This window comes from Chanos chanos, chromosome 1, assembly GCF_902362185.1.
Source record: "Chanos chanos chromosome 1, fChaCha1.1, whole genome shotgun sequence".
In the NCBI taxonomy this organism is placed as follows: Eukaryota; Metazoa; Chordata; class Actinopteri; order Gonorynchiformes; family Chanidae; genus Chanos; species Chanos chanos.
Genome location: NC_044495.1, coordinates 7,606,181 through 7,612,500, shown reverse-complemented (window position 1 = coordinate 7,612,500; position 6,320 = coordinate 7,606,181).

The following is a 6,320-nucleotide window of genomic DNA, read 5'->3' as shown; positions in this document are numbered from 1 at the left end:
ACGCTTCATGGTTTTTGGTGAGGCACAGCAGACACATTGGCAGCTTAAAGGGTGACCTTATCCTCGAAGTCAAATTTATACTTTTCTCAAAGATACAGTATAATATAGATATAATATTTATCTTTATTTTTCATCAGAGAAAAACAGCCAACCCCCAGTTCAAATACCCGTAATACTGTAATGGAAAAATTAGCCTCGTTTCATCGGCACAGTTTCCTTGTCTCTCCTGCTTGTACTTGACCCATTTTTTTATACTGAAAATGAATAAATTCACCTCGCTTTACTTTTAAATGGAGCCCCTCCTAATTTTTTTTCCTGTTTCTATTTAAAATCAGTCAAATCCATCTTCTAGAGCACATAGAAATAAGAAAATCATAATTTTGAGTAAGATAAATGATTATGCATTTGTCAATAAATACTCCTAATCAGTATCTGTTGTTAAGGGTTTAGTGAAGGCAATGGGTGTAGTGGGTTTGTACCTGCTGGGTGAACGTAGACTTGTCCCGGGGAGGAGAGAGTCCCGTGTGGGGATTGCTCTGCAGGCCCTGGCTGGGTGAAGCTCTGGTCCGTGTGATCGATCAGTGAGTGTCCCGTCAGAACACTCTCCTCTGCAGCGGTCAGACCAGGCCTCTGGCCTTCACTCACCTCCCCTGCACTGCTGCCCTCCTCCCACGGTCTCTGAGAAACATAACACACGTACATGCACACACACACACATGCATAAACACATCACACACACACACGCACACACACACGCACACACACGCACGCACACACATGCACACGCACACGTACACGCACACACACACACACACGCACACACACATACACACGCACACACACATGCACACGCACGCACACACACACACACACACACACACACACACACAAAATCAGCTTCATGTCACTGCCCACAGGGGTCAGAAGTATTCATACACACTGCTGTGCTTGACATTTTGCTATGATATGTGTTTCATATCATATATTGTGTTATATAGTGATATCGTATTGTATTTCAGTTCAAAATTCTGGAACTGACTCACATTTACTTGAGTTTTATGAGTTTGGCTCACATGATAGGCACTGGCCCCACCCTGCAGTGTATAATATCCCAATTCCAATCTGAGTGACAGGTAATGTGTTTTATTCAGCACAAATCAAACATCAAACACAAAATCCCGCTGTCCAGTTCACCAGATTAGCCGCCGCCAGATGGCCAGACGGACGTTTTCATAATTCTGAATTAAGCACAGCCCTGACAGACGCAGGGAAAAAAGACCAACAGTGATTTGCTGGTTGTGATGGTAGATGTGGCATAAGCGCCCTCTGCTGGGCAAACAGTCCTGTCTGTGGCGTTACAGCACAGAGAAAAAATTAAAACTAATCGATAACATTTCTATCATATTTGAGTTATATATGCTATCTAGCATATTTTTTCTTTTGTTTGCTTGTTGTTGATTAAAGATCCTTTGACTAAACAGAGAAGGTCTTGGATGATTTGATACCTCAGGTTGATTGACAGGACCCTGGTCTATTCTGGCCAGTAGACAGAGGACGGGGTCATGATGGGCGGGAATGAGGGGCCTTCTGATAACCTGACCTTCGCTGGGTGGATCATAGTCCTGCCAGGGGAAAAAAAACATTCTCACAAACACATTTCTGCAATTAAATGCTACGATACTCAGATATGTTGTATTAATATCCCAGTGTACTTCAATGATAACATGTTTACACTCATCTGGTGCTTACTGTATATTAGCTCTAGTGGATCAGATATCAATGGAAACCAGAGGAAAAGAAAAATAGATCTAAACCTTTATAACACCAGACTGTGAGGACAAGACAAAGACAAAAGCATCCAAATACCATGTATGTGCTCGACTTGATAAGCGTTAAAGTTGGACCTATACTAGTAAATTAATCAAACTAAATAAAACTGTGAACATGATCAGTGACAATCCAGTGTCATCGGATCCTGTCCATAATTTGGAGGATAAACAAACATCAACCTTTTTTTTTTTGACTGAATGTCAATGTGTTCCATACACTCAACATTTAGACAAACACTGTATATTTTTTTATACAGACATAAGATCAAAATCACTTTTTATAAAATAGAAAAAGAAACAGAGCACAGATATGAACAGTCTGGAACATCCATTTGGCAGGCATGACGTGTCTCCAGTTGTGTGTTCTGTATCTGGGGCCAAGATGAGAGAGGTAGCAGACAGCTGCTCACCATATCCTGTACTCCATGCAGAGAACTGGAGAAACTGGTTGCCAGATTGGGGAGAGTAAATCCCTCTTCCTCCAGGGCTGTGATAAACATACAAACATAATATCCTCTCTGTATATGTTGCACACTTAAAGTAACAGTTGAAAAATATGTAAGTTGTCATATCTGATTTATGAGTATATATCCAATCACAATGCAGAAACAGCTGACAGGTGGTGTGAGTGCCTACATACACAGTGTTGCTGGAGTTCATTCACTGAATAAGTATACCCTAAATTATCTCATCGTCTATAACGTTCTGTATGTGTGTGTGTGTTTGTGTGTGTGTGTGTACTGCAGGGTAGGTGTGTGCAGCTGACTGTATGTGTGAGTGTGTGTGTGTGTGTGTGTGTGTGTGTGTGTGCACTGCATGTGTGAGTGTGTGCAGCTGACTCTGTGAGTGTGCGCGCGCGCGCGTGTGTGTGTGTGTGTACTGCATGTGTGAGTGTGTGCAGCTGACTGTATGTGTGAGTGTGTGTGAGTGTGTACTGCAGGGTAGGTGTGTGTACTGCATGTGTGATTGTGTGTACGTGTACGTGTGCGTGTGTGTGTGTATGTGTACATGTGCGTGTGTGTGTGTGTATGTGTATGTGTGTGTGTGTCTGTCTGTCTGTCTCAGCACCTCTCACTGCTGCCATCTGTGCGGAGCTGAGGAGCAGCTCTCCCTCTGAGATGTGCCTGGTCACGGCGTCAGTCTCCGTCAGAGACCGGCTGGAGCTGCTGTCCTCCGTAGAAGGAGAGGCTGATGGAGGCGGAATGGTCTCCTGAGCAGGTGGAGGAAGAAACGGCTGAGGTGGAGGCGTCTGTGGTTTGGAGGGGACTGGAGAAGATGGATGGATGACTGACGCATCCACCTCCTCCTCCTCTTCTTCCTCTCTGGCCACTGACATCACTCTGCAGGAGTAGAGCGAGGAGGACAGAAAATGTGAGAGGGAGAGTCCATAAAGGAGCAATCAGTAAGACCGTATTCCTGCCAAGTTTTCACAACAGGGGTGCACGCTCTTTTCTCTGTGCCTCCAGGAGGTGACATAAAACATTGCGAAAACACTGTGAAATCAACACTCAGGCATGAATCCCCACACAAATATTCTCAAGATTTACCAGCACGCAAACAAACACAGAACAGCTGAGACACAGATTTCAGAATGAAACCAAAGTAAACAGCATATTCCGGTAATATTCCACTGGCCCATTCATGGCAACCTCACAGTAAAAACAGAGATTTTCCAGCCCTGAACGCAGTTTGGACGCAGTTCACCATGAAACTGGTCAGTGGTGCTGTACTCTTTGTTATATTCTAACTATGTCACCACCAGGGGGAGCTGTGGTTCAACTTAAGATAATTGTACACAATCCACTACAGTCTGAAAGGAGGTTTAAGTGCCCTCAGGAACAGCCAGTGTTACTTAGTAGCATTTAGAGAGCTTTAAAATTGTTTTTCAAAAATTCCAACCTCTGCTTACTGAAATCAATCCAAAGTGTTGGTCCTAAAAACTGTCAGAAATCAATGACAAAGAAGAAGGCAGCTGAGAGGGAGAGCGAGAGAGAGAGAGAGAGAGAGAGAGAGAAGGGGAGAAAGAGAGAGAAAGAGAAAGAGAGAAGAAAGGAGGGAGAGGGAGAGAGAAAGAGACTCACACAGGTGGTTGTTGCTGATGCTCCTCTATTTCACTGTGTGGTTCCTCCTCCTTTAAGGGAAGGTCTGCTTCTCCCCACGGATGTTTGAGCTGATTTTCTCGGTCCAGTGTGGCAGGAGGCGGGGAAGGCGTGGCAATTCTTGCAGGTGATAGGACTGGTGTGGTAAGGGGCGTGGCCACTCGTGCCGGCTCTGCTTCTGAGGTAAACCAGGTCACAAAACACACGTAAAATAACTGAAACACACATGAACTACCCATAAAGGGACGTTATCATAGAGGTGTGTTAGAGCTTCTCTCTCTAACCTGTTGGAACAGTATCCTCAGCCTGTTTATCTCTGGGTGACTCGGCTGGAGAGGGATGCTCAGAGGGTGGCGGTGTGTCCAGGGGAGACAGCGCCTCATCCTGGGCTGGAGGTCTGCGTGCAGGCTCAGGTGTAGGCACTGGGGTGGGCACTGGAGTAGGTACCACAGCTTCCTAATAAACAACAACACATCACAAACAACTAAAGCCAATTCTAAAACTCAGCCCAGGACACGAGATAATTCTGCCAGGGGAGGAAGTCATCGCCCCCCTCCCTCCTTCCCTCCCCGAGAGCTGTTCTTCGCCAGAATTCTGTTCCAGCTCTAATCGAAAGCACTTGATTCTCTAAGACTTAATTGAGCAAATAAAACTCTTCATTTGCAGTACTTCTCTTGGGAGAGAGATACCATCCTCTGTTCCACAGAGATTTGCTAGAATTTGATGACATTCCATTAGTATGGATAGTGCAGGAAGGAGTCAATCTGCTGATCTAATGCAATGTGTGTATGTGAGTGAGTGTGTATTTGTGAGTATGTTGCTGTTAGTATTGGACTCTGGACTATTAATCGTTCCAAGAGTTAAAAAGAGGTCCGCTGGCTACCGAGACTTTTCCTACCGCTCTCTCTTCCTCTGGAATGGTCTACCTAGAGAAATTAGGGAGGCAAACTCTCTGCATATCTTTTACTTAGCTATCATTATTATCATTATCATTAGTATTATCATTATTACCAGCATGCATGCCGTCTGTATGAGGATGCATACGGAGCTTGTATGTGTGTGTAACGGTGTGTGTATGTGTGTGTGTGTGTGTACCTCTTGTGTTTGTGTGACCGGGCCAGGCGGGTCTCTCTCCCCTTCTCTCTGTCCCAGCATGAGAGCTACGGTCTCAGCCAGGGCCTCGTTCACGTACTGCCTGATGAGTGCAGAATCTACCGGAACACCAGCATCCACAAACAGCTGTAGACCCCCTCCCCCTGCTGTCTCCACTGAAAACAAACAAACAAGCAAACAACTAATCCACACAACATTCAGGATATTAGCAGACATTACTGTCCCATCACTGAGTGACTGAGAAAGGCAGAGTCAGACACGAAATACCACAGGTTTATGATCTGAGTTAAGTTTTCCATGTAGATAAAAGAAGCGACATGAATCAGTACATACGATGAAGATATGAAATCTCTTAAAGAAGCCAGTTCGATATTATTATTTTACTGAATCTGATGACACAGTTTGGACAGAACCGGAAAGAATTAATGACATAACAATGACATTTTAGCAATCAAACAACAAGGTGTGTTACTTGAAATGATTCTTGTACCCAAAAACAGACTAAGCATAGCATATAGGAAATAAAAATGTATTGACGGAAAAAAAACAAAACAAAACAACAACAAAAAGAAACAAAGAAGCACATGTAAGTGTAACGCAGTTACAGCGTGTCAAATCGGGCCCCGCAACCCATACCTCCAGTACACCAAGGCTATCCAATTCAATTTAGATTCCAACACGCAACACCATCTGTGGCAAGCACCAATGCAAAAACTCAATTACTGCACACAGACAACAGACGTTCTTGCAGAGAGAGAGAGAGAGAGTCTCATGCCTTTGTCTGAAGTTGTTTGGCAGTGGAATACTTTAGAGAGTTTTTTTGTTGTTGTTGTTTTTGCAGGAGGAGGGAGAGCAGTCTGCTGACAGTGCTTTGCTGATCACAGGCTTGTGGCCTTTTCCGCAAATGTGATACATCATTGATCTTTCTATTAAACGGTGTGTGTGTGTGTGTGTGTGTGTGGAGGGGAACGGGGGTGTGAATTAATGAGCCGGCGATGCTGCATTGCCTCTGTTTTAGAGACACGGCTGAAAGCTGGCACTGGAGGGATGAAGGCGAGCGATAAGGATTTAATGAGGAGACGGAATCGCTCGGCCTAGACGCAAAAGACGGACCGCCGCTTGCGTGCGGAAACTGCGAATCGAAGAGCCGCACGTTCCGTGTGGGATCGCTCGCCATCACAAAACCTTCTTTTGGTCATTTTTTTTTTCTTTTTTTGGTAACGTCTTTTTTTAAATAAAGAAGAAAAGCTTTGAGGTGCTTCGCACGTCCAAACTGGTT